The sequence below is a fragment of the Microcebus murinus genome, chromosome 28, assembly GCF_040939455.1.
Source record: "Microcebus murinus isolate Inina chromosome 28, M.murinus_Inina_mat1.0, whole genome shotgun sequence".
NCBI lineage: Eukaryota > Metazoa > Chordata > Mammalia > Primates > Cheirogaleidae > Microcebus > Microcebus murinus.
Genome location: NC_134131.1, coordinates 16,298,644 through 16,323,869, shown reverse-complemented (window position 1 = coordinate 16,323,869; position 25,226 = coordinate 16,298,644). Strand labels below are relative to the sequence as shown.

Here is a 25,226-nt window from a genome sequence, read left to right as displayed (position 1 = left end):
TCCACACGCCAGGGTGGTCGGGGTCCAATGCAGCCCCGGCCAGGCCCAGGCCCCTTGGACTGGGCCACAGGAGGACACAGAGGAGGGTCCCGGCCCCCACGGTCGCGTTGCCGGCAGTTCTCCAAGGGCTTGGGCGTTTTCCAGAGGTAGGAGATGGAGGGGACTGATTTCTTCAGCGCCCCACAAACCACGCCACCCCACCCATGGGACACATCCCTAGAGAGAGAGAGAGACGCCCCATACACTCGCTCCCCTCCCCCATGCGCTGTGCCCCAGCCCGGGCCCGGGGGAATAGGCGGCAGCCCACCCACAGGGTGGGGGGCGCAGCTGAAAGGGGTTGTCGGGGATGGCGGACCCTGCCTGGGGTCAAAGGGCGGGCGACCCGCGCGTGCGCAATCGGCGGCGGCGGCGGCGGCGGCGGCGGCCACGAGCTGGGGGTGGGCCAGGCGAGGAGAGGAAGGGGGCTGGAAGGTCTCCACCTTGGCGAGTCCAGCCGTGGAGGCGCATCTTGTGTGAGTGTGAGTGAGTGAGTGTGAGTGTGAGTGTGTGTGTGTGTGTGTGTGTGTGTGTGTGTATAGAGAGACAGCCCCCCACCCCGGCCCGCCGCTCCCTGCCCGCCCCGCCCCGCCCCGCCCGGCCCCGCCTGTCACCCCCGTCCCTCGGAGCCCGCCGGACCCGGCCGGTGAACTCAACAGGCCCGGCCCGGTGCGGGTCAGCGCCGGCGCGGGGCCTGGGGCGGGGGGAGGAGGCGGCGGGGAAGCGCAGAGAGGCTCGGCTTCTTGAGCGGGGCAGGGGCGCCCTCCGCCGTCTAGGGCCACACCACCCTGAACGCGCCCGATCTCGTCTGGTCTCGGAAGCTAAGCAGGGTCGGGCCTGGTTAGTACTTGGATGGGAGACCGCCTGGGAATACCGGGTGCCGTAGGCTTCTTCTTCTTTTTTTTTTTTGTTTTGCCTCTTGTTCTGTCCCCTTTCTGGGAGCGAGTCGGCGGCCCGGGGTGGGGGTCACCCCCACCCTCAGCGCCCGCCGCGGTGCCTGGCGCCCCAGCCCGCACCGTGGGGCCTCCTCTTGTCCCAAGCCGCGACACCGCCGTCACGCGGCAGCATGCGTGGCTTCTGGACTGTCAGGTCTCAGACCAAAGGTCTGCTCTGTGGGAACCGACACGCTGGAGGAAACCTTGAGAGTCTGAGAGGGGAGGGAGTTCCAGAAGAAGGCCAGGATGTCATTTTGAGGGAGTATGTGACCAGAACTCGTCCCGTTGCTTTTGGGGTTCTATGGGCTACACGTAGGAATCTTTGGTGGTGGCACCTGATGTTGGGGGATCCGGAGTCACACCCAGACCTGCTCCACAGGCCTCCTTTTACTTTTCTCTTCGGATTCATTATTTTTAAAAAGTGTCTCTTATCTCTATGATTGCATTTTCTTTTCTCTCTCTTTTCAAGCAGATGATGGGAGTCCAAGTATTAAGGTGACATGTGTTGCCCGTGCCCCCCTCCCCCCTGTGTTCTTATTCATTTACCTCTGATGTTGTTCCAGCGTATTGTGGGGGTACCAATGTTAAGGTCGGGTACGTTGCCCTCTCCCAGCCTCCCCCCTCGGGTCAGAGCCTCAAGTGCGCCCATCCCCCAGTCGGTGCGCACCCACCCCATTCCTAATGGAGGTGTATGCCCATCCCCTCCCCCCACCCGCCCGACACCCACCCGATGAAGGTGATTCCTCTGTGTCCACTTAGGTGTCCATCGGTTCGTACCCATTTGCTGGTGAGCGCGAGCACGTGGTGCTCGTGTGTCCATTCTTGGGCTACCTGGCTTACTGGAACGGGTTCCAGCTCTGGCCAGGAGAACCACGAGAGGTGCCCTCTCACCGCTGCTCCTCCTAGCTGAATAGCACTCCGTGGTGTCCACGCGCCACATTTCATTTACGCACTCGTGGGTCGATGGGCACTCGGGTCGCTTCCAGGTCTTTGCGATTGTGACTTGTGCCCTGACTCTAACCCTAACCCTTACCCAGCCCGTCTCCTCCTCGGCCCCTGCCTGACTGACTCCTTCCCGCCCGGCCTGTCACCTGTCACCGTCCTCTGCCCCTGCCTGACACGCTCCTCCCCGCCCGGGCCGTCACCGTCCTCGGCCCCTGCCTGACGGGGCTCCTCCGTCGCCTGGGCCTTCCAAGGGCTTGGTGTGGACGCTGGTTCCAGGACGCCCTCCCAGGGACCCGGTAGCAGGGCGGCCGCAGCGTCTCGCGCCACCCAACCGTCCGCCGGCCGGCGGCCGGCGCTAAGTGGCCTGCGGGGGACGTGCCCCCACTGTGGGGCGGGCGCCCAGCCTGGTGTCTTCTCTGAGGCCCCGTGGCTGCTTTTCCCCCCCGCAAGGGGAGAGCCGCGGAGGTGGGGACCGCCTCCTCGTGGGGACGTACACCCAGCTCTCCACGTCGGATTCCGGGGCTCTCTCTCCTGCCAGAAGGCCCAGCTGGCCTGCGGGTCCTTAGAGTGGCAAAAACATCCGAAAACTGAGATTGAGGGTCCGGTGGTTGTCTGCACTTTTGTGCTGGGCACCCCAGGGAGGCCCGGGGGCTGGCTGGACAACGCGGTCTGCTGGGCAGGGGGGGGGTTTGGAGGAGCAACTGATGCCCTTTGCACTTTGGGTAGCAAGTGTCTGAGGTGTCTCTGAGCCCTGCGCCATGTCGGGGGGTGGGGTGGGGGGGTGGGAGGTCGGGGGGGGGTGGAGGAGCAGGAGGAGGAGGAGGAGGAGGTGGGAAGGGCCGTGGCCTGCAGTCGTGTTCCCGGGGTGGCTTCTTCCACAGGCTGCTTGGCCTGGGCTCCCTGCACCTGGGCCTTTGGAGGACTGGCCCTGTGCTTGCCAACGCTTCCCCTGCAGGGACCCAGAGCTGGGAGGTTGCATCTCTCAGCCCTGGGTCGGGCAGAGCCCCAGCGGGCCATGCCCACAACCTCTCTCAGCACGGGTCCCCCAGAAGGCTCCTTTGGGACCAGGATTCTCTTGCGGGTGACTCTTTAAGGTCTGGCCCCTGGATGGAGGGGCACCAGGAGTAGAGGAGCAGGAAGGGGAAGGGGGTGGCCATGCGAGGGGACACTTTCAGGCCAAGTCCCAGCTTCAGCCTGATCCTCCTGGGAACCCCGGGGTGTACGTCACACCTCCTGGTTGTCCCGCTCTGAGACAAGGGCTCTGAGACAAGGAGCCGGGCTTCGCATTCCCCCAGCAGCCAGTCGTGGGCTGAGGACACCTGGGGCGTTGGGAACTCCCTGGCTTCTCCTTGGCTTAACATCTGGAGCTGCTTGTGAATCGTGCCGCCACACACACCCGAGTGCAGGTGTCTTCTGCACAGACTGCGGGCCTCGCTCTTCTGAATGCCGCTAGCTCGCCACCCACCCACGGGTGAACCTGGTCAGGGTACTTTCTCTCGGGGGCAGACTCTGATCCTGGCGGGCTACCGGTGTTTCTGTTTGCTCGTTTCTTTCTTCCATTTCGGGAAAGGCTTCCTTACTGGGTGTGGAAATCTCCTATGCCTTTCCTCGCCTATTCTGTCAGCTTTAAAATTCTCTTTCAGTTGCCACCCTCACAGATGGATTAGGAAACTCTTTCCGGTGCACTCATTAGTGAAATGACCTCAATGAAGCTGGAATCCAATATCTAATCGCCGATTTTTAGCGAGTCCACACGCCAGGGTGGTCGGGGTCCAATGCAGCCCCGGCCAGGCCCAGGCCCCTTGGACTGGGCCACAGGAGGACACAGAGGAGGGTCCCGGCCCCCACGGTCGCGTTGCCGGCAGTTCTCCAAGGGCTTGGGCGTTTTCCAGAGGTAGGAGATGGAGGGGACTGATTTCTTCAGCGCCCCACAAACCACGCCACCCCACCCATGGGACACATCCCTAGAGAGAGAGAGAGACGCCCCATACACTCGCTCCCCTCCCCCATGCGCTGTGCCCCAGCCCGGGCCCGGGGGAATAGGCGGCAGCCCACCCACAGGGTGGGGGGCGCAGCTGAAAGGGGTTGTCGGGGATGGCGGACCCTGCCTGGGGTCAAAGGGCGGGCGACCCGCGCGTGCGCAATCGGCGGCGGCGGCGGCGGCGGCGGCGGCCACGAGCTGGGGGTGGGCCAGGCGAGGAGAGGAAGGGGGCTGGAAGGTCTCCACCTTGGCGAGTCCAGCCGTGGAGGCGCATCTTGTGTGAGTGTGAGTGAGTGAGTGTGAGTGTGAGTGTGTGTGTGTGTGTGTGTGTGTGTGTGTGTATAGAGAGACAGCCCCCCACCCCGGCCCGCCGCTCCCTGCCCGCCCCGCCCCGCCCCGCCCGGCCCCGCCTGTCACCCCCGTCCCTCGGAGCCCGCCGGACCCGGCCGGTGAACTCAACAGGCCCGGCCCGGTGCGGGTCAGCGCCGGCGCGGGGCCTGGGGCGGGGGGAGGAGGCGGCGGGGAAGCGCAGAGAGGCTCGGCTTCTTGAGCGGGGCAGGGGCGCCCTCCGCCGTCTAGGGCCACACCACCCTGAACGCGCCCGATCTCGTCTGGTCTCGGAAGCTAAGCAGGGTCGGGCCTGGTTAGTACTTGGATGGGAGACCGCCTGGGAATACCGGGTGCCGTAGGCTTCTTCTTCTTTTTTTTTTTTGTTTTGCCTCTTGTTCTGTCCCCTTTCTGGGAGCGAGTCGGCGGCCCGGGGTGGGGGTCACCCCCACCCTCAGCGCCCGCCGCGGTGCCTGGCGCCCCAGCCCGCACCGTGGGGCCTCCTCTTGTCCCAAGCCGCGACACCGCCGTCACGCGGCAGCATGCGTGGCTTCTGGACTGTCAGGTCTCAGACCAAAGGTCTGCTCTGTGGGAACCGACACGCTGGAGGAAACCTTGAGAGTCTGAGAGGGGAGGGAGTTCCAGAAGAAGGCCAGGATGTCATTTTGAGGGAGTATGTGACCAGAACTCGTCCCGTTGCTTTTGGGGTTCTATGGGCTACACGTAGGAATCTTTGGTGGTGGCACCTGATGTTGGGGGATCCGGAGTCACACCCAGACCTGCTCCACAGGCCTCCTTTTACTTTTCTCTTCGGATTCATTATTTTTAAAAAGTGTCTCTTATCTCTATGATTGCATTTTCTTTTCTCTCTCTTTTCAAGCAGATGATGGGAGTCCAAGTATTAAGGTGACATGTGTTGCCCGTGCCCCCCTCCCCCCTGTGTTCTTATTCATTTACCTCTGATGTTGTTCCAGCGTATTGTGGGGGTACCAATGTTAAGGTCGGGTACGTTGCCCTCTCCCAGCCTCCCCCCTCGGGTCAGAGCCTCAAGTGCGCCCATCCCCCAGTCGGTGCGCACCCACCCCATTCCTAATGGAGGTGTATGCCCATCCCCTCCCCCCACCCGCCCGACACCCACCCGATGAAGGTGATTCCTCTGTGTCCACTTAGGTGTCCATCGGTTCGTACCCATTTGCTGGTGAGCGCGAGCACGTGGTGCTCGTGTGTCCATTCTTGGGCTACCTGGCTTACTGGAACGGGTTCCAGCTCTGGCCAGGAGAACCACGAGAGGTGCCCTCTCACCGCTGCTCCTCCTAGCTGAATAGCACTCCGTGGTGTCCACGCGCCACATTTCATTTACGCACTCGTGGGTCGATGGGCACTCGGGTCGCTTCCAGGTCTTTGCGATTGTGACTTGTGCCCTGACTCTAACCCTAACCCTTACCCAGCCCGTCTCCTCCTCGGCCCCTGCCTGACTGACTCCTTCCCGCCCGGCCTGTCACCTGTCACCGTCCTCTGCCCCTGCCTGACACGCTCCTCCCCGCCCGGGCCGTCACCGTCCTCGGCCCCTGCCTGACGGGGCTCCTCCGTCGCCTGGGCCTTCCAAGGGCTTGGTGTGGACGCTGGTTCCAGGACGCCCTCCCAGGGACCCGGTAGCAGGGCGGCCGCAGCGTCTCGCGCCACCCAACCGTCCGCCGGCCGGCGGCCGGCGCTAAGTGGCCTGCGGGGGACGTGCCCCCACTGTGGGGCGGGCGCCCAGCCTGGTGTCTTCTCTGAGGCCCCGTGGCTGCTTTTCCCCCCCGCAAGGGGAGAGCCGCGGAGGTGGGGACCGCCTCCTCGTGGGGACGTACACCCAGCTCTCCACGTCGGATTCCGGGGCTCTCTGTCCTGCCAGAAGGCCCAGCTGGCCTGCGGGTCCTTAGAGTGGCAAAAACATCCGAAAACTGAGATTGAGGGTCCGGTGGTTGTCTGCACTTTTGTGCTGGGCACCCCAGGGAGGCCCGGGGGCTGGCTGGACAACGCGGTCTGCTGGGCAGGGGGGGGGGGTTTGGAGGAGCAACTGATGCCCTTTGCACTTTGGGTAGCAAGTGTCTGAGGTGTCTCTGAGCCCTGCGCCATGTCGGGGGGTGGGGTGGGGGGGTGGGAGGTCGGGGGGGGTGGAGGAGCAGGAGGAGGAGGAGGAGGAGGTGGGAAGGGCCGTGGCCTGCAGTCGTGTTCCCGGGGTGGCTTCTTCCACAGGCTGCTTGGCCTGGGCTCCCTGCACCTGGGCCTTTGGAGGACTGGCCCTGTGCTTGCCAACGCTTCCCCTGCAGGGACCCAGAGCTGGGAGGTTGCATCTCCCAGCCCTGGGTCGGGCAGAGCCCCAGCGGGCCATGCCCACAACCTCTCTCAGCACGGGTCCCCCAGAAGGCTCCTTTGGGACCAGGATTCTCTTGCGGGTGACTCTTTAAGGTCTGGCCCCTGGATGGAGGGGCACCAGGAGTAGAGGAGCAGGAAGGGGAAGGGGGTGGCCATGCGAGGGGACACTTTCAGGCCAAGTCCCAGCTTCAGCCTGATCCTCCTGGGAACCCCGGGGTGTACGTCACACCTCCTGGTTGTCCCGCTCTGAGACAAGGGCTCTGAGACAAGGAGCCGGGCTTCGCATTCCCCCAGCAGCCAGTCATGGGCTGAGGACACCTGGGGCGTTGGGAACTCCCTGGCTTCTCCTTGGCTTAACATCTGGAGCTGCTTGTGAATCGTGCCGCCACACACACCCGAGTGCAGGTGTCTTCTGCACAGACTGCGGGCCTCGCTCTTCTGAATGCCGCTAGCTCGCCACCCACCCACGGGTGAACCTGGTCAGGGTACTTTCTCTCGGCGGCAGACTCTGATCCTGGCGGGCTACCGGTGTTTCTGTTTGCTCGTTTCTTTCTTCCATTTCGGGAAAGGCTTCCTTACTGGGTGTGGAAATCTCCTATGCCTTTCCTCGCCTATTCTGTCAGCTTTAAAATTCTCTTTCAGTTGCCACCCTCACAGATGGATTAGGAAACTCTTTCCGGTGCACTCATTAGTGAAATGACCTCAATGAAGCTGGAATCCAATATCTAATCGCCGATTTTTAGCGAGTCCACACGCCAGGGTGGTCGGGGTCCAATGCAGCCCCGGCCAGGCCCAGGCCCCTTGGACTGGGCCACAGGAGGACACAGAGGAGGGTCCCGGCCCCCACGGTCGCGTTGCCGGCAGTTCTCCAAGGGCTTGGGCGTTTTCCAGAGGTAGGAGATGGAGGGGACTGATTTCTTCAGCGCCCCACAAACCACGCCACCCCACCCATGGGACACATCCCTAGAGAGAGAGAGAGACGCCCCATACACTCGCTCCCCTCCCCCATGCGCTGTGCCCCAGCCCGGGCCCGGGGGAATAGGCGGCAGCCCACCCACAGGGTGGGGGGCGCAGCTGAAAGGGGTTGTCGGGGATGGCGGACCCTGCCTGGGGTCAAAGGGCGGGCGACCCGCGCGTGCGCAATCGGCGGCGGCGGCGGCGGCGGCGGCGGCCACGAGCTGGGGGTGGGCCAGGCGAGGAGAGGAAGGGGGCTGGAAGGTCTCCACCTTGGCGAGTCCAGCCGTGGAGGCGCATCTTGTGTGAGTGTGAGTGAGTGAGTGTGAGTGTGAGTGTGTGTGTGTGTGTGTGTGTGTGTGTGTGTATAGAGAGACAGCCCCCCACCCCGGCCCGCCGCTCCCTGCCCGCCCCGCCCCGCCCCGCCCGGCCCCGCCTGTCACCCCCGTCCCTCGGAGCCCGCCGGACCCGGCCGGTGAACTCAACAGGCCCGGCCCGGTGCGGGTCAGCGCCGGCGCGGGGCCTGGGGCGGGGGGAGGAGGCGGCGGGGAAGCGCAGAGAGGCTCGGCTTCTTGAGCGGGGCAGGGGCGCCCTCCGCCGTCTAGGGCCACACCACCCTGAACGCGCCCGATCTCGTCTGGTCTCGGAAGCTAAGCAGGGTCGGGCCTGGTTAGTACTTGGATGGGAGACCGCCTGGGAATACCGGGTGCCGTAGGCTTCTTCTTCTTTTTTTTTTTTGTTTTGCCTCTTGTTCTGTCCCCTTTCTGGGAGCGAGTCGGCGGCCCGGGGTGGGGGTCACCCCCACCCTCAGCGCCCGCCGCGGTGCCTGGCGCCCCAGCCCGCACCGTGGGGCCTCCTCTTGTCCCAAGCCGCGACACCGCCGTCACGCGGCAGCATGCGTGGCTTCTGGACTGTCAGGTCTCAGACCAAAGGTCTGCTCTGTGGGAACCGACACGCTGGAGGAAACCTTGAGAGTCTGAGAGGGGAGGGAGTTCCAGAAGAAGGCCAGGATGTCATTTTGAGGGAGTATGTGACCAGAACTCGTCCCGTTGCTTTTGGGGTTCTATGGGCTACACGTAGGAATCTTTGGTGGTGGCACCTGATGTTGGGGGATCCGGAGTCACACCCAGACCTGCTCCACAGGCCTCCTTTTACTTTTCTCTTCGGATTCATTATTTTTAAAAAGTGTCTCTTATCTCTATGATTGCATTTTCTTTTCTCTCTCTTTTCAAGCAGATGATGGGAGTCCAAGTATTAAGGTGACATGTGTTGCCCGTGCCCCCCTCCCCCCTGTGTTCTTATTCATTTACCTCTGATGTTGTTCCAGCGTATTGTGGGGGTACCAATGTTAAGGTCGGGTACGTTGCCCTCTCCCAGCCTCCCCCCTCGGGTCAGAGCCTCAAGTGCGCCCATCCCCCAGTCGGTGCGCACCCACCCCATTCCTAATGGAGGTGTATGCCCATCCCCTCCCCCCACCCGCCCGACACCCACCCGATGAAGGTGATTCCTCTGTGTCCACTTGGGTGTCCGTCGGTTCGTACCCATTTGCTGGTGAGCGCGAGCACGTGGTGCTCGTGTGTCCATTCTTGGGCTACCTGGCTTACTGGAACGGGTTCCAGCTCTGGCCAGGAGAACCACGAGAGGTGCCCTCTCACCGCTGCTCCTCCTAGCTGAATAGCACTCCGTGGTGTCCACGCGCCACATTTCATTTACGCACTCGTGGGTCGATGGGCACTCGGGTCGCTTCCAGGTCTTTGCGATTGTGACTTGTGCCCTGACTCTAACCCTAACCCTTACCCAGCCCGTCTCCTCCTCGGCCCCTGCCTGACTGACTCCTTCCCGCCCGGCCTGTCACCTGTCACCGTCCTCTGCCCCTGCCTGACACGCTCCTCCCCGCCCGGGCCGTCACCGTCCTCGGCCCCTGCCTGACGGGGCTCCTCCGTCGCCTGGGCCTTCCAAGGGCTTGGTGTGGACGCTGGTTCCAGGACGCCCTCCCAGGGACCCGGTAGCAGGGCGGCCGCAGCGTCTCGCGCCACCCAACCGTCCGCCGGCCAGCGGCCGGCGCTAAGTGGCCTGCGGGGGACGTGCCCCCACTGTGGGGCGGGCGCCCAGCCTGGTGTCTTCTCTGAGGCCCCGTGGCTGCTTTTCCCCCCCGCAAGGGGAGAGCCGCGGAGGTGGGGACCGCCTCCTCGTGGGGACGTACACCCAGCTCTCCACGTCGGATTCCGGGGCTCTCTGTCCTGCCAGAAGGCCCAGCTGGCCTGCGGGTCCTTAGAGTGGCAAAAACATCCGAAAACTGAGATTGAGGGTCCGGTGGTTGTCTGCACTTTTGTGCTGGGCACCCCAGGGAGGCCCGGGGGCTGGCTGGACAACGCGGTCTGCTGGGCAGGGGGGGGGTTTGGAGGAGCAACTGATGCCCTTTGCACTTTGGGTAGCAAGTGTCTGAGGTGTCTCTGAGCCCTGCGCCATGTCGGGGGGTGGGGTGGGGGGGTGGGAGGTCGGGGGGGGGTGGAGGAGCAGGAGGAGGAGGAGGAGGAGGTGGGAAGGGCCGTGGCCTGCAGTCGTGTTCCCGGGGTGGCTTCTTCCACAGGCTGCTTGGCCTGGGCTCCCTGCACCTGGGCCTTTGGAGGACTGGCCCTGTGCTTGCCAACGCTTCCCCTGCAGGGACCCAGAGCTGGGAGGTTGCATCTCTCAGCCCTGGGTCGGGCAGAGCCCCAGCGGGCCATGCCCACAACCTCTCTCAGCACGGGTCCCCCAGAAGGCTCCTTTGGGACCAGGATTCTCTTGCGGGTGACTCTTTAAGGTCTGGCCCCTGGATGGAGGGGCACCAGGAGTAGAGGAGCAGGAAGGGGAAGGGGGTGGCCATGCGAGGGGACACTTTCAGGCCAAGTCCCAGCTTCAGCCTGATCCTCCTGGGAACCCCGGGGTGTACGTCACACCTCCTGGTTGTCCCGCTCTGAGACAAGGGCTCTGAGACAAGGAGCCGGGCTTCGCATTCCCCCAGCAGCCAGTCGTGGGCTGAGGACACCTGGGGCGTTGGGAACTCCCTGGCTTCTCCTTGGCTTAACATCTGGAGCTGCTTGTGAATCGTGCCGCCACACACACCCGAGTGCAGGTGTCTTCTGCACAGACTGCGGGCCTCGCTCTTCTGAATGCCGCTAGCTCGCCACCCACCCACGGGTGAACCTGGTCAGGGTACTTTCTCTCGGGGGCAGACTCTGATCCTGGCGGGCTACCGGTGTTTCTGTTTGCTCGTTTCTTTCTTCCATTTCGGGAAAGGCTTCCTTACTGGGTGTGGAAATCTCCTATGCCTTTCCTCGCCTATTCTGTCAGCTTTAAAATTCTCTTTCAGTTGCCACCCTCACAGATGGATTAGGAAACTCTTTCCGGTGCACTCATTAGTGAAATGACCTCAATGAAGCTGGAATCCAATATCTAATCGCCGATTTTTAGCGAGTCCACACGCCAGGGTGGTCGGGGTCCAATGCAGCCCCGGCCAGGCCCAGGCCCCTTGGACTGGGCCACAGGAGGACACAGAGGAGGGTCCCGGCCCCCACGGTCGCGTTGCCGGCAGTTCTCCAAGGGCTTGGGCGTTTTCCAGAGGTAGGAGATGGAGGGGACTGATTTCTTCAGCGCCCCACAAACCACGCCACCCCACCCATGGGACACATCCCTAGAGAGAGAGAGAGACGCCCCATACACTCGCTCCCCTCCCCCATGCGCTGTGCCCCAGCCCGGGCCCGGGGGAATAGGCGGCAGCCCACCCACAGGGTGGGGGGCGCAGCTGAAAGGGGTTGTGGGGATGGCGGCCCCTGCCTGGGGTCAAAGGGCGGGCGACCCGCGCGTGCGCAATCGGCGGCGGCGGCGGCGGCGGCGGCGGCCACGAGCTGGGGGTGGGCCAGGCGAGGAGAGGAAGGGGGCTGGAAGGTCTCCACCTTGGCGAGTCCAGCCGTGGAGGCGCATCTTGTGTGAGTGTGAGTGAGTGAGTGTGAGTGTGAGTGTGTGTGTGTGTGTGTGTGTGTGTGTGTGTATAGAGAGACAGCCCCCCACCCCGGCCCGCCGCTCCCTGCCCGCCCCGCCCCGCCCCGCCCGGCCCCGCCTGTCACCCCCGTCCCTCGGAGCCCGCCGGACCCGGCCGGTGAACTCAACAGGCCCGGCCCGGTGCGGGTCAGCGCCGGCGCGGGGCCTGGGGCGGGGGGAGGAGGCGGCGGGGAAGCGCAGAGAGGCTCGGCTTCTTGAGCGGGGCAGGGGCGCCCTCCGCCGTCTAGGGCCACACCACCCTGAACGCGCCCGATCTCGTCTGGTCTCGGAAGCTAAGCAGGGTCGGGCCTGGTTAGTACTTGGATGGGAGACCGCCTGGGAATACCGGGTGCCGTAGGCTTCTTCTTCTTCTTTTTTTTTGTTTTGCCTCTTGTTCTGTCCCCTTTCTGGGAGCGAGTCGGCGGCCCGGGGTGGGGGTCACCCCCACCCTCAGCGCCCGCCGCGGTGCCTGGCGCCCCAGCCCGCACCGTGGGGCCTCCTCTTGTCCCAAGCCGCGACACCGCCGTCACGCGGCAGCATGCGTGGCTTCTGGACTGTCAGGTCTCAGACCAAAGGTCTGCTCTGTGGGAACCGACACGCTGGAGGAAACCTTGAGAGTCTGAGAGGGGAGGGAGTTCCAGAAGAAGGCCAGGATGTCATTTTGAGGGAGTATGTGACCAGAACTCGTCCCGTTGCTTTTGGGGTTCTATGGGCTACACGTAGGAATCTTTGGTGGTGGCACCTGATGTTGGGGGATCCGGAGTCACACCCAGACCTGCTCCACAGGCCTCCTTTTACTTTTCTCTTCGGATTCATTATTTTTAAAAAGTGTCTCTTATCTCTATGATTGCATTTTCTTTTCTCTCTCTTTTCAAGCAGATGATGGGAGTCCAAGTATTAAGGTGACATGTGTTGCCCGTGCCCCCCTCCCCCCTGTGTTCTTATTCATTTACCTCTGATGTTGTTCCAGCGTATTGTGGGGGTACCAATGTTAAGGTCGGGTACGTTGCCCTCTCCCAGCCTCCCCCCTCGGGTCAGAGCCTCAAGTGCGCCCATCCCCCAGTCGGTGCGCACCCACCCCATTCCTAATGGAGGTGTATGCCCATCCCCTCCCCCCACCCGCCCGACACCCACCCGATGAAGGTGATTCCTCTGTGTCCACTTAGGTGTCCATCGGTTCGTACCCATTTGCTGGTGAGCGCGAGCACGTGGTGCTCGTGTGTCCATTCTTGGGCTACCTGGCTTACTGGAACGGGTTCCAGCTCTGGCCAGGAGAACCACGAGAGGTGCCCTCTCACCGCTGCTCCTCCTAGCTGAATAGCACTCCGTGGTGTCCACGCGCCACATTTCATTTACGCACTCGTGGGTCGATGGGCACTCGGGTCGCTTCCAGGTCTTTGCGATTGTGACTTGTGCCCTGACTCTAACCCTAACCCTTACCCAGCCCGTCTCCTCCTCGGCCCCTGCCTGACTGACTCCTTCCCGCCCGGCCTGTCACCTGTCACCGTCCTCTGCCCCTGCCTGACACGCTCCTCCCCGCCCGGGCCGTCACCGTCCTCGGCCCCTGCCTGACGGGGCTCCTCCGTCGCCTGGGCCTTCCAAGGGCTTGGTGTGGACGCTGGTTCCAGGACGCCCTCCCAGGGACCCGGTAGCAGGGCGGCCGCAGCGTCTCGCGCCACCCAACCGTCCGCCGGCCGGCGGCCGGCGCTAAGTGGCCTGCGGGGGACGTGCCCCCACTGTGGGGCGGGCGCCCAGCCTGGTGTCTTCTCTGAGGCCCCGTGGCTGCTTTTCCCCCCCGCAAGGGGAGAGCCGCGGAGGTGGGGACCGCCTCCTCGTGGGGACGTACACCCAGCTCTCCACGTCGGATTCCGGGGCTCTCTGTCCTGCCAGAAGGCCCAGCTGGCCTGCGGGTCCTTAGAGTGGCAAAAACATCCGAAAACTGAGATTGAGGGTCCGGTGGTTGTCTGCACTTTTGTGCTGGGCACCCCAGGGAGGCCCGGGGGCTGGCTGGACAACGCGGTCTGCTGGGCAGGGGGGGGGGGTTTGGAGGAGCAACTGATGCCCTTTGCACTTTGGGTAGCAAGTGTCTGAGGTGTCTCTGAGCCCTGCGCCATGTCGGGGGGTGGGGTGGGGGGGTGGGAGGTCGGGGGGGGTGGAGGAGCAGGAGGAGGAGGAGGAGGAGGTGGGAAGGGCCGTGGCCTGCAGTCGTGTTCCCGGGGTGGCTTCTTCCACAGGCTGCTTGGCCTGGGCTCCCTGCACCTGGGCCTTTGGAGGACTGGCCCTGTGCTTGCCAACGCTTCCCCTGCAGGGACCCAGAGCTGGGAGGTTGCATCTCTCAGCCCTGGGTCGGGCAGAGCCCCAGCGGGCCATGCCCACAACCTCTCTCAGCACGGGTCCCCCAGAAGGCTCCTTTGGGACCAGGATTCTCTTGCGGGTGACTCTTTAAGGTCTGGCCCCTGGATGGAGGGGCACCAGGAGTAGAGGAGCAGGAAGGGGAAGGGGGTGGCCATGCGAGGGGACACTTTCAGGCCAAGTCCCAGCTTCAGCCTGATCCTCCTGGGAACCCCGGGGTGTACGTCACACCTCCTGGTTGTCCCGCTCTGAGACAAGGGCTCTGAGACAAGGAGCCGGGCTTCGCATTCCCCCAGCAGCCAGTCGTGGGCTGAGGACACCTGGGGCGTTGGGAACTCCCTGGCTTCTCCTTGGCTTAACATCTGGAGCTGCTTGTGAATCGTGCCGCCACACACACCCGAGTGCAGGTGTCTTCTGCACAGACTGCGGGCCTCGCTCTTCTGAATGCCGCTAGCTCGCCACCCACCCACGGGTGAACCTGGTCAGGGTACTTTCTCTCGGGGGCAGACTCTGATCCTGGCGGGCTACCGGTGTTTCTGTTTGCTCGTTTCTTTCTTCCATTTCGGGAAAGGCTTCCTTACTGGGTGTGGAAATCTCCTATGCCTTTCCTCGCCTATTCTGTCAGCTTTAAAATTCTCTTTCAGTTGCCACCCTCACAGATGGATTAGGAAACTCTTTCCGGTGCACTCATTAGTGAAATGACCTCAATGAAGCTGGAATCCAATATCTAATCGCCGATTTTTAGCGAGTCCACACGCCAGGGTGGTCGGGGTCTAATGCAGCCCCGGCCAGGCCCAGGCCCCTTGGACTGGGCCACAGGAGGACCCAGAGGAGGTTCCCGGCCCCCACGGTCGCGTTGCCGGCAGTTCTCCAAGGGCTTGGGCGTTTTCCAGAGGTAGGAGATGGAGGGGACTGATTTCTTCAGCGCCCCACAAACCACGCCACCCCACCCATGGGACACATCCCTAGAGAGAGAGAGAGACGCCCCATACACTCGCTCCCCTCCCCCATGCGCTGTGCCCCAGCCCGGGCCCGGGGGAATAGGCGGCAGCCCACCCACAGGGTGGGGGGCGCAGCTGAAAGGGGTTGTGGGGATGGCGGCCCCTGCCTGGGGTCAAAGGGCGGGCGACCCGCGCGTGCGCAATCGGCGGCGGCGGCGGCGGCGGCGGCGGCGGCGGCGGCCACGAGCTGGGGGTGGGCCAGGCGAGGAGAGGAAGGGGGCTGGAAGGTCTCCACCTTGGCGAGTCCAGCCGTGGAGGCGCATCTTGTGTGAGTGTGAGTGAGTGAGTGTGAGTGTGTGTGTGTGTGTGTGTGTGTGTGTGTATCGAGAGACAGTCCCCCACCCCGGCCCGCCGCTCCCTGCCCGCCCCGCCCCGCCCCGCCCCGCCTGTCACCCCCATCCCTCGGAGCCCGCCGGACCCGGCCGGTGAACTCAACAGGCCCGGCCCGGTGCGGGTCAGCGCCGGCGCGGGGCCTGGGGCGGGGGGAGGAGGCGGCGGGGAAGCGCAGAGAGGCTCGGCTTCTTGAGCGGGGCAGGGGCGCCCTCCGCCGTCTAGGGCCACACCACCCTGAACGCGCCCGATCTCGTCTGGTCTCGGAAGCTAAGCAGGGTCGGGCCTGGTTAGTACTTGGATGGGAGACCGCCTGGGAATACCGGGTGCCGTAGGCTTCTTCTTTTTTTTTTTTTTGTTTTGCCTCTTGTTCTGTCCCCTTTCTGGGAGCGAGTCGGCGGCCCGGGGTGGGGGTCACCCCCACCCTCAGCGCCCGCCGCGGTGCCTGGCGCCCCAGCCTGCACCGTGGGGCCTCCTCTTGTCCCAAGCCGCGACACCGCCGTCACGCGGCAGCATGCGTGGCTTCTGGACTGTCAGGTCTCAGACCAAAGGTCTGCTCTGTGGGAACCGACACGCTGGAGGAAACCTTGAGAGTCTGAGAGGGGAGGGAGTTCCAGAAGAAGGCCAGGATGTCATTTTGAGGGAGTATGTGACCAGAACTCGTCCCGTTGCTTTTGGGGTTCTATGGGCTACACGTAGGAATCTTTGGTGGTGGCACCTGATGTTGGGGGATCCGGAGTCACACCCAGACCTGCTCCACAGGCCTCCTTTTACTTTTCTCTTCGGATTCATTATGTTTAAAAAGTGTCTCTTATCTCTATGATTGCATTTTCTTTTCTCTCTCTTTTCAAGCAGATGATGGGAGTCCAAGTATTAAGGTGACATGTGTTGCCCGTGCCCCCCTCCCCCCTGTGTTCTTATTCATTTACCTCTGATGTTGTTCCAGCGTATTGTGGGGGTACCAATGTTAAGGTCGGGTACGTTGCCCTCTCCCAGCCTCCCCCCTCGGGTCAGAGCCTCAAGTGCGCCCATCCCCCAGTCGGTGCGCACCCACCCCGTTCCTAATGGAGGTGTATGCCCATCCCCTCCCCCCACCCGCCCGACACCCACCCGATGAAGGTGATTCCTCTGTGTCCACTTAGGTGTCCATCGGTTCGTACCCATTTGCTGGTGAGCGCGAGCACGTGGTGCTCGTGTGTCCATTCTTGGGCTACCTGGCTTACTGGAACGGGTTCCAGCTCTGGCCAGGAGAACCACGAGAGGTGCCCTCTCACCGCTGCTCCTCCTAGCTGAATAGCACTCCGTGGTGTCCACGCGCCACATTTCATTTACGCACTCGTGGGTCGATGGGCACTCGGGTCGCTTCCAGGTCTTTGCGATTGTGACTTGTGCCCTTACTCTAACCCTAACCCTTACCCAGCCCGTCTCCTCCTCGGCCCCTGCCTGACTGACTCCTTCCCGCCCGGCCTGTCACCTGTCACCGTCCTCTGCCCCTGCCTGACACGCTCCTCCCCGCCCGGGCCGTCACCGTCCTCGGCCCCTGCCTGACGGGGCTCCTCCGTCGCCTGGGCCTTCCAAGGGCTTGGTGTGGACGCTGGTTCCAGGACGCCCTCCCAGGGACCCGGTAGCAGGGCGGCCGCAGCGTCTCGCGCCACCCAACCGTCCGCCGGCCGGCGGCCGGCGCTAAGTGGCCTGCGGGGGACGTGCCCCCACTGTGGGGCGGGCGCCCAGCCTGGTGTCTTCTCTGAGGCCCCGTGGCTGCTTTTCCCCCCCGCAAGGGGAGAGCCGCGGAGGTGGGGACCGCCTCCTCGTGGGGACGTACACCCAGCTCTCCACGTCGGATTCCGGGGCTCTCTGTCCTGCCAGAAGGCCCAGCTGGCCTGCGAGTCCTTAGAGTGGCAAAAACATCCGAAAACTGAGATTGAGGGTCCGGTGGTTGTCTGCACTTTTGTGCTGGGCACCCCAGGGAGGCCCGGGGGCTGGCTGGACAACGCGGTCTGCTGGGCAGGGGGGGGGGTTTGGAGGAGCAACTGATGCCCTTTGCACTTTGGGTAGCAAGTGTCTGAGGTGTCTCTGAGCCCTGCGCCATGTCGGGGGGTGGGGTGGGGGGGTGGGAGGTCGGGGGGTGTGGAGGAGCAGGAGGAGGAGGAGGAGGAGGTGGGAAGGGCCGTGGCCTGCAGTCGTGTTCCCGGGGTGGCTTCTTCCACAGGCTGCTTGGCCTGGGCTCCCTGCACCTGGGCCTTTGGAGGACTGGCCCTGTGCTTGCCAACGCTTCCCCTGCAGGGACCCAGAGCTGGGAGGTTGCATCTCTCAGCCCTGGGTCGGGCAGAGCCCCAGCGGGCCATGCCCACAACCTCTCTCAGCACGGGTCCCCCAGAAGGCTCCTTTGGGACCAGGATTCTCTTGCGGGTGACTCTTTAAGGTCTGGCCCCTGGATGGAGGGGCACCAGGAGTAGAGGAGCAGGAAGGGGAGGGGGTGGCCATGCGAGGGGACACTTTCAGGCCAAGTCCCAGCTTCAGCCTGATCCTCCTGGGAACCCCGGGGTGTACGTCACACCTCCTGGTTGTCCCGCTCTGAGACAAGGGCTCTGAGACAAGGAGCCGGGCTTCGCATTCCCCCAGCAGCCAGTCGTGGGCTGAGGACACCTGGGGCGTTGGGAACTCCCTGGCTTCTCCTTGGCTTAACATCTGGAGCTGCTTGTGAATCGTGCCGCCACACACACCCGAGTGCAGGTGTCTTCTGCACAGACTGCGGGCCTCGCTCTTCTGAATGCCGCTAGCTCGACACCCACCCACGGGTGAACCTGGTCAGGGTACTTTCTCTCGGGGGCAGACTCTGATCCTGGCGGGCTACCGGTGTTTCTGTTTGCTCGTTTCTTTCTTCCATTTCGGGAAAGGCTTCCTTACTGGGTGTGGAAATCTCCTATGCCTTTCCTCGCCTATTCTGTCAGCTTTAAAATTCTCTTTCAGTTGCCACCCTCACAGATGGATTAGGAAACTCTTTCCGGTGCACTCATTAGTGAAATGACCTCAATGAAGCTGGAATCCAATATCTAATCGCCGATTTTTAGCGAGTCCACACGCCAGGGTGGTCGGGGTCTAATGCAGCCCCGGCCAGGCCCAGGCCCCTTGGACTGGGCCACAGGAGGACCCAGAGGAGGTTCCCGGCCCCCACGGTCGCGTTGCCGGCAGTTCTCCAAGGGCTTGGGCGTTTTCCAGAGGTAGGAGATGGAGGGGACTGATTTCTTCAGCGCCCCACAAACCACGCCACCCCACCCATGGGACACATCCCTAGAGAGAGAGAGAGACGCCCCATACACTCGCTCCCCTCCCCCATGCGCTGTGCCCCAGCCCGGGCCCGGGGGAATAGGCGGCAGCCCACCCACAGGGTGGGGGGCGCAGCTGAAAGGGGTTGTGGGGATGGCGGCCCCTGCCTGGGGTCAAAGGGCGGGCGACCCGCGCGTGCGCAATCGGCGGCGGCGGCGGCGGCGGCGGCGGCGGCGGCGGCGGCGGCCACGAGCTGGGGGTGGGCCAGGCGAGGAGAGGAAGGGGGCTGGAAGGTCTCCACCTTGGCGAGTCCAGCCGTGGAGGCGCATCTTGTGTGAGTGTGAGTGAGTGAGTGTGAGTGTGTGTGTGTGTGTGTGTGTGTGTGTGTATAGAGAGACAGCCCCCCACCCCGGCCCGCCGCTCCCTGCCCGCCCCGCCCGGCCCCGCCTGTCACCCCCGTCCCTCGGAGCCCGCCGGACCCGGCCGGTGAACTCAACAGGCCCGGCCCGGTGCGGGTCAGCGCCGGCGCGGGGCCTGGGGCGGGGGGAGGAGGCGGCGGGGAAGCGCAGAGAGGCTCGGCTTCTTGAGCGGGGCAGGGGCGCCCTCCGCCGTCTAGGGCCACACCACCCTGAACGCGCCCGATCTCGTCTGGTCTCGGAAGCTAAGCAGGGTCGGGCCTGGTTAGTACTTGGATGGGAGACCGCCTGGGAATACCGGGTGCCGTAGGCTTCTTCTTCTTTTTTTTTTTTGTTTTGCCTCTTGTTCTGTCCCCTTTCTGGGAGCGAGTCGGCGGCCCGGGGTGGGGGTCACCCCCACCCTCAGCGCCCGCCGCGGTGCCTGGCGCCCCAGCCCGCACCGTGGGGCCTCCTCTTGTCCCAAGCCGCGACACCGCCGTCACGCGGCAGCATGCGTGGCTTCTGGACTGTCAGGTCTCAGACCAAAGGTCTGCTCTGTGGGAACCGACACGCTGGAGGAAACCTTGAGAGTCTGAGAGGGGAGGGAGTTCCAGAAGAAGGCCAGGATGTCATTTTGAGGGAGTATGTGACCAGAACTCGTCCCGTTGCTTTTGGGGTTCTATGGGCTACACGTAGGAATCTTTGGTGGTGGCACCTGATGTTGGGGGATCCGGAGTCACACCCAGACCTGCTCCACAGGCCTCCTTTTACTTTTCTCTTCGGATTCATTATTTTTAAAAAGTGTCTCTTATCTCTATGATTGCATTTTCTTTTCTCTCTCTTTTCAAGCAGATGATGGGAGTCCAAGTATTAAGGTGACATGTGTTGCCCGTGCCCCCCTCCCCCCTGTGTTCTTATTCATTTACCTCTGATGTTGTTCCAGCGTATTGTGGGGGTACCAATGTTAAGGTCGGGTACGTTGCCCTCTCCCAGCCTCCCCCCTCGGGTCAGAGCCTCAAGTGCGCCCATCCCCCAGTCGGTGCGCACCCACCCCATTCCTAATGGAGGTGTATGCCCATCCCCTCCCCCCACCCGCCCGACACCCACCCGATGAAGGTGATTCCTCTGTGTCCACTTGGGTGTCCGTCGGTTCGTACCCATTTGCTGGTGAGCGCGAGCACGTGGTGCTCGTGTGTCCATTCTTGGGCTACCTGGCTTACTGGAACGGGTTCCAGCTCTGGCCAGGAGAACCACGAGAGGTGCCCTCTCACCGCTGCTCCTCCTAGCTGAATAGCACTCCGTGGTGTCCACGCGCCACATTTCATTTACGCACTCGTGGGTCGATGGGCACTCGGGTCGCTTCCAGGTCTTTGCGATTGTGACTTGTGCCCTGACTCTAACCCTAACCCTTACCCAGCCCGTCTCCTCCTCGGCCCCTGCCTGACTGACTCCTTCCCGCCCGGCCTGTCACCTGTCACCGTCCTCTGCCCCTGCCTGACACGCTCCTCCCCGCCCGGGCCGTCACCGTCCTCGGCCCCTGCCTGACGGGGCTCCTCCGTCGCCTGGGCCTTCCAAGGGCTTGGTGTGGACGCTGGTTCCAGGACGCCCTCCCAGGGACCCGGTAGCAGGGCGGCCGCAGCGTCTCGCGCCACCCAACCGTCCGCCGGCCAGCGGCCGGCGCTAAGTGGCCTGCGGGGGACGTGCCCCCACTGTGGGGCGGGCGCCCAGCCTGGTGTCTTCTCTGAGGCCCCGTGGCTGCTTTTCCCCCCCGCAAGGGGAGAGCCGCGGAGGTGGGGACCGCCTCCTCGTGGGGACGTACACCCAGCTCTCCACGTCGGATTCCGGGGCTCTCTGTCCTGCCAGAAGGCCCAGCTGGCCTGCGGGTCCTTAGAGTGGCAAAAACATCCGAAAACTGAGATTGAGGGTCCGGTGGTTGTCTGCACTTTTGTGCTGGGCACCCCAGGGAGGCCCGGGGGCTGGCTGGACAACGCGGTCTGCTGGGCAGGGGGGGGGTTTGGAGGAGCAACTGATGCCCTTTGCACTTTGGGTAGCAAGTGTCTGAGGTGTCTCTGAGCCCTGCGCCATGTCGGGGGGTGGGGTGGGGGGGTGGGAGGTCGGGGGGGGGTGGAGGAGCAGGAGGAGGAGGAGGAGGAGGTGGGAAGGGCCGTGGCCTGCAGTCGTGTTCCCGGGGTGGCTTCTTCCACAGGCTGCTTGGCCTGGGCTCCCTGCACCTGGGCCTTTGGAGGACTGGCCCTGTGCTTGCCAACGCTTCCCCTGCAGGGACCCAGAGCTGGGAGGTTGCATCTCTCAGCCCTGGGTCGGGCAGAGCCCCAGCGGGCCATGCCCACAACCTCTCTCAGCACGGGTCCCCCAGAAGGCTCCTTTGGGACCAGGATTCTCTTGCGGGTGACTCTTTAAGGTCTGGCCCCTGGATGGAGGGGCACCAGGAGTAGAGGAGCAGGAAGGGGAAGGGGGTGGCCATGCGAGGGGACACTTTCAGGCCAAGTCCCAGCTTCAGCCTGATCCTCCTGGGAACCCCGGGGTGTACGTCACACCTCCTGGTTGTCCCGCTCTGAGACAAGGGCTCTGAGACAAGGAGCCGGGCTTCGCATTCCCCCAGCAGCCAGTCGTGGGCTGAGGACACCTGGGGCGTTGGGAACTCCCTGGCTTCTCCTTGGCTTAACATCTGGAGCTGCTTGTGAATCGTGCCGCCACACACACCCGAGTGCAGGTGTCTTCTGCACAGACTGCGGGCCTCGCTCTTCTGAATGCCGCTAGCTCGCCACCCACCCACGGGTGAACCTGGTCAGGGTACTTTCTCTCGGGGGCAGACTCTGATCCTGGCGGGCTACCGGTGTTTCTGTTTGCTCGTTTCTTTCTTCCATTTCGGGAAAGGCTTCCTTACTGGGTGTGGAAATCTCCTATGCCTTTCCTCGCCTATTCTGTCAGCTTTAAAATTCTCTTTCAGTTGCCACCCTCACAGATGGATTAGGAAACTCTTTCCGGTGCACTCATTAGTGAAATGACCTCAATGAAGCTGGAATCCAATATCTAATCGCCGATTTTTAGCGAGTCCACACGCCAGGGTGGTCGGGGTCCAATGCAGCCCCGGCCAGGCCCAGGCCCCTTGGACTGGGCCACAGGAGGACACAGAGGAGGGTCCCGGCCCCCACGGTCGCGTTGCCGGCAGTTCTCCAAGGGCTTGGGCGTTTTCCAGAGGTAGGAGATGGAGGGGACTGATTTCTTCAGCGCCCCACAAACCACGCCACCCCACCCATGGGACACATCCCTAGAGAGAGAGAGAGACGCCCCATACACTCGCTCCCCTCCCCCATGCGCTGTGCCCCAGCCCGGGCCCGGGGGAATAGGCGGCAGCCCACCCACAGGGTGGGGGGCGCAGCTGAAAGGGGTTGTCGGGGATGGCGGACCCTGCCTGGGGTCAAAGGGCGGGCGACCCGCGCGTGCGCAATCGGCGGCGGCGGCGGCGGCGGCGGCGGCCACGAGCTGGGGGTGGGCCAGGCGAGGAGAGGAAGGGGGCTGGAAGGTCTCCACCTTGGCGAGTCCAGCCGTGGAGGCGCATCTTGTGTGAGTGTGAGTGAGTGAGTGTGAGTGTGAGTGTGTGTGTGTGTGTGTGTGTGTGTGTGTGTATAGAGAGACAGCCCCCCACCCCGGCCCGCCGCTCCCTGCCCGCCCCGCCCCGCCCCGCCTGTCACCCCCGTCCCTCGGAGCCCGCCGGACCCGGCCGGTGAACTCAACAGGCCCGGCCCGGTGCGGGTCAGCGCCGGCGCGGGGCCTGGGGCGGGGGGAGGAGGCGGCGGGGAAGCGCAGAGAGGCTCGGCTTCTTGAGCGGGGCAGGGGCGCCCTCCGCCGTCTAGGGCCACACCACCCTGAACGCGCCCGATCTCGTCTGGTCTCGGAAGCTAAGCAGGGTCGGGCCTGGTTAGTACTTGGATGGGAGACCGCCTGGGAATACCGGGTGCCGTAGGCTTCTTCTTCTTTTTTTTTTTTGTTTTGCCTCTTGTTCTGTCCCCTTTCTGGGAGCGAGTCGGCGGCCCGGGGTGGGGGTCACCCCCACCCTCAGCGCCCGCCGCGGTGCCTGGCGCCCCAGCCCGCACCGTGGGGCCTCCTCTTGTCCCAAGCCGCGACACCGCCGTCACGCGGCAGCATGCGTGGCTTCTGGACTGTCAGGTCTCAGACCAAAGGTCTGCTCTGTGGGAACCGACACGCTGGAGGAAACCTTGAGAGTCTGAGAGGGGAGGGAGTTCCAGAAGAAGGCCAGGATGTCATTTTGAGGGAGTATGTGACCAGAACTCGTCCCGTTGCTTTTGGGGTTCTATGGGCTACACGTAGGAATCTTTGGTGGTGGCACCTGATGTTGGGGGATCCGGAGTCACACCCAGACCTGCTCCACAGGCCTCCTTTTACTTTTCTCTTCGGATTCATTATTTTTAAAAAGTGTCTCTTATCTCTATGATTGCATTTTCTTTTCTCTCTCTTTTCAAGCAGATGATGGGAGTCCAAGTATTAAGGTGACATGTGTTGCCCGTGCCCCCCTCCCCCCTGTGTTCTTATTCATTTACCTCTGATGTTGTTCCAGCGTATTGTGGGGGTACCAATGTTAAGGTCGGGTACGTTGCCCTCTCCCAGCCTCCCCCCTCGGGTCAGAGCCTCAAGTGCGCCCATCCCCCAGTCGGTGCGCACCCACCCCATTCCTAATGGAGGTGTATGCCCATCCCCTCCCCCCACCCGCCCGACACCCACCCGATGAAGGTGATTCCTCTGTGTCCACTTAGGTGTCCATCGGTTCGTACCCATTTGCTGGTGAGCGCGAGCACGTGGTGCTCGTGTGTCCATTCTTGGGCTACCTGGCTTACTGGAACGGGTTCCAGCTCTGGCCAGGAGAACCACGAGAGGTGCCCTCTCACCGCTGCTCCTCCTAGCTGAATAGCACTCCGTGGTGTCCACGCGCCACATTTCATTTACGCACTCGTGGGTCGATGGGCACTCGGGTCGCTTCCAGGTCTTTGCGATTGTGACTTGTGCCCTGACTCTAACCCTAACCCTTACCCAGCCCGTCTCCTCCTCGGCCCCTGCCTGACTGACTCCTTCCCGCCCGGCCTGTCACCTGTCACCGTCCTCTGCCCCTGCCTGACACGCTCCTCCCCGCCCGGGCCGTCACCGTCCTCGGCCCCTGCCTGACGGGGCTCCTCCGTCGCCTGGGCCTTCCAAGGGCTTGGTGTGGACGCTGGTTCCAGGACGCCCTCCCAGGGACCCGGTAGCAGGGCGGCCGCAGCGTCTCGCGCCACCCAACCGTCCGCCGGCCGGCGGCCGGCGCTAAGTGGCCTGCGGGGGACGTGCCCCCACTGTGGGGCGGGCGCCCAGCCTGGTGTCTTCTCTGAGGCCCCGTGGCTGCTTTTCCCCCCCGCAAGGGGAGAGCCGCGGAGGTGGGGACCGCCTCCTCGTGGGGACGTACACCCAGCTCTCCACGTCGGATTCCGGGGCTCTCTGTCCTGCCAGAAGGCCCAGCTGGCCTGCGGGTCCTTAGAGTGGCAAAAACATCCGAAAACTGAGATTGAGGGTCCGGTGGTTGTCTGCACTTTTGTGCTGGGCACCCCAGGGAGGCCCGGGGGCTGGCTGGACAACGCGGTCTGCTGGGCAGGGGGGGGGGGTTTGGAGGAGCAACTGATGCCCTTTGCACTTTGGGTAGCAAGTGTCTGAGGTGTCTCTGAGCCCTGCGCCATGTCGGGGGGTGGGGTGGGGGGGTGGGAGGTCGGGGGGGGTGGAGGAGCAGGAGGAGGAGGAGGAGGAGGTGGGAAGGGCCGTGGCCTGCAGTCGTGTTCCCGGGGTGGCTTCTTCCACAGGCTGCTTGGCCTGGGCTCCCTGCACCTGGGCCTTTGGAGGACTGGCCCTGTGCTTGCCAACGCTTCCCCTGCAGGGACCCAGAGCTGGGAGGTTGCATCTCCCAGCCCTGGGTCGGGCAGAGCCCCAGCGGGCCATGCCCACAACCTCTCTCAGCACGGGTCCCCCAGAAGGCTCCTTTGGGACCAGGATTCTCTTGCGGGTGACTCTTTAAGGTCTGGCCCCTGGATGGAGGGGCACCAGGAGTAGAGGAGCAGGAAGGGGAAGGGGGTGGCCATGCGAGGGGACACTTTCAGGCCAAGTCCCAGCTTCAGCCTGATCCTCCTGGGAACCCCGGGGTGTACGTCACACCTCCTGGTTGTCCCGCTCTGAGACAAGGGCTCTGAGACAAGGAGCCGGGCTTCGCATTCCCCCAGCAGCCAGTCATGGGCTGAGGACACCTGGGGCGTTGGGAACTCCCTGGCTT

The 25,226-nt window shown here is 63.8% G+C and overlaps 7 non-coding genes across 7 annotated transcripts; all 7 read left to right on the top strand.

Annotated features, from left to right (window-relative positions):
- The first annotated feature begins 806 nt into the window (after positions 1-806).
- LOC142865118 (5S ribosomal RNA) lies at positions 807-925 on the top strand. The gene has a single exon (XR_012915420.1). It is a non-coding gene; the product is annotated as a 5S ribosomal RNA (ribosomal RNA).
- A 3,545-nt stretch (positions 926-4,470) lies between these two features.
- On the top strand, positions 4,471-4,589 carry LOC142865117 (5S ribosomal RNA). The gene has a single exon (XR_012915419.1). It is a non-coding gene; the product is annotated as a 5S ribosomal RNA (ribosomal RNA).
- A 3,546-nt stretch (positions 4,590-8,135) lies between these two features.
- LOC142865116 (5S ribosomal RNA) lies at positions 8,136-8,254 on the top strand. The gene has a single exon (XR_012915418.1). It is a non-coding gene; the product is annotated as a 5S ribosomal RNA (ribosomal RNA).
- Positions 8,255-11,798: 3,544 nt separating this feature from the next.
- On the top strand, positions 11,799-11,917 carry LOC142865115 (5S ribosomal RNA). The gene has a single exon (XR_012915417.1). It is a non-coding gene; the product is annotated as a 5S ribosomal RNA (ribosomal RNA).
- Positions 11,918-15,458: 3,541 nt separating this feature from the next.
- LOC142865114 (5S ribosomal RNA) lies at positions 15,459-15,577 on the top strand. Its single transcript, XR_012915416.1, has one exon. It is a non-coding gene; the product is annotated as a 5S ribosomal RNA (ribosomal RNA).
- Positions 15,578-19,116: 3,539 nt separating this feature from the next.
- LOC142865113 (5S ribosomal RNA) lies at positions 19,117-19,235 on the top strand. The gene has a single exon (XR_012915415.1). It is a non-coding gene; the product is annotated as a 5S ribosomal RNA (ribosomal RNA).
- Positions 19,236-22,770: 3,535 nt separating this feature from the next.
- LOC142865112 (5S ribosomal RNA) lies at positions 22,771-22,889 on the top strand. The gene has a single exon (XR_012915414.1). It is a non-coding gene; the product is annotated as a 5S ribosomal RNA (ribosomal RNA).
- Positions 22,890-25,226: the final 2,337 nt, after the last annotated feature.